Below are 1823 nucleotides of genomic sequence, written 5' to 3'. Positions count from 1 at the left end.
ACAATGCAACTTATGGGTATTCCTAGGAATATCATAATTCACTGCTATCACTTTTTAAATTTCTTTTGTCTTTAGCACAATAATGCTTTGAAGAAATTGCAAGATATTAAATTATGGAAAAAGGAAGGAACTGAAAGTTCATTATGTTTTTCTCTTTTTCCCTGCCCCAAAGTTTAGAATGTTATTCATAAAAGCTTTCTGTACTCACATTATTTTTAAAGAAGTTTCTTTTTAAATTATAAAACTAATACATTCTCATTACCAAAAATAAGAAAATACATACAACCATAATGAAGAAATAAAATACATCCATAATCACTTCATTCAAAAAATAAGTTCTAGTATATTAAGGTGGTTCATTCTAGTCTTTGACCATATGTATGTATTTTTCATTATGCTATAAGAAAAAAGCCCCAGTATACATACATATAAACCCAAAACTCTCACCAATGTTAAACAAATTCAGATACTAAATTCAGAAGCAATCAACACTTCAATTGCTGAATTCTGCATTATACAAATCACTAAGTTCAATAAAGCTCATCCCAGCTTCTATCGCCTTACATTTGTTAACTAGTCCAGTCACAGACTAGTGAATATACTTAATGCCACTCAGCTGAAACTTAAAAATAGTTAAAATAGTAAATTTTGTTATGTATATTTTACCACAATTTTTAAAAAGACAAAAAAAAATCCCACAAGATTTTTACGTATAAAGTGTTTTTTTCCAACTCCTAGACTATAAAATCCTTTCTGTCTAGAATATTCTGATTAAATGGTTTCCCTGGTACTAAAAAGCTTCCAAAACCTGATGCACAAATACTTATAATATTGTTTTTCTACCAAACATTTAAAAAAATATTCTGGAATGTTAAGAGTGCTCTTAACTAAACTAAAAACTAAAAAGGTGCTTTAGTAGCTTTTCCCTATCCCATAACTTGAGTTGGAGTCCAGGAGTTTAGAAGTGCACAAGTAAACAGCAGTGAGCAGGGTATCTGCTCTAGAGGAAATGTAATTAAAAGTGCACAGAGTTAACCTACTTCACTAGGCAAATTAATTTTTTTAAAACTTATAAATGAAAAGAAACACAATAGAAAGATGTCATCTGAGTATTATCAGGGATCTGATTTTGCAATGCACAGCTTATATATTTCAAATATCCAAGGCACCATATGCATTTAGTCCAATTTTATTTCCAATTGTTTTCATTCAAAACTTGTATTAATAACTGCTTGATGTGATGGTTTTCTTCTTCAGATTTGTAGTTTCTTTCAATAAAATTGAAAGCCATATTATTGCTTAACACCTAAAATATATTTTGTTTAACTTTAAATCTACTCACATACACTCAGGCTAAAAATAAATGCTCTTCCACAAGTTAGATTTGGGGGAATTTTGTAGGCTTTGTTTTATTTTTTCAGTTTTAATTGGCACCATGAGAAGCAGCCAACTAGATCCTTTTTCAGTGTAGTCAAGGTTAACTTTTTCACTTCCACACCATGATTAGTTTATCATCTGGTACCTTCCTATTAAAACTGGTTTTTAGCCTGTGAACTTTTCTTTCAGCTTCCAACAGAGGATTTCATTGCTTCAGGAATTGAGGTGTGTCTAAGTTTTTACCTGGGAGCAAAAGTGATGCAAGCGTTTCTGGTTTAGGGTGGGGAGGACCTGCATAACAGGCTATCTGCAGACTCCTGAAGACTCTTGCTGTCCTGAAGACAGCAGAGACACTGAGAGGGCTTTCCTTAGACATCGCATGCAGGCGGTTGGAAGGACTAAAGCAGCAGCTCCCTTGGATTTGTTCACCAAGGAAATCAGAGACA

Source organism: Monodon monoceros, unplaced genomic scaffold (genome assembly GCF_005190385.1).
Source record: "Monodon monoceros isolate NGI ecotype Baffin Bay Population unplaced genomic scaffold, NGI_Narwhal_1 Super_Scaffold_1, whole genome shotgun sequence".
NCBI lineage: Eukaryota > Metazoa > Chordata > Mammalia > Artiodactyla > Monodontidae > Monodon > Monodon monoceros.
Note: the sequence above shows the minus strand (reverse complement) of the source record.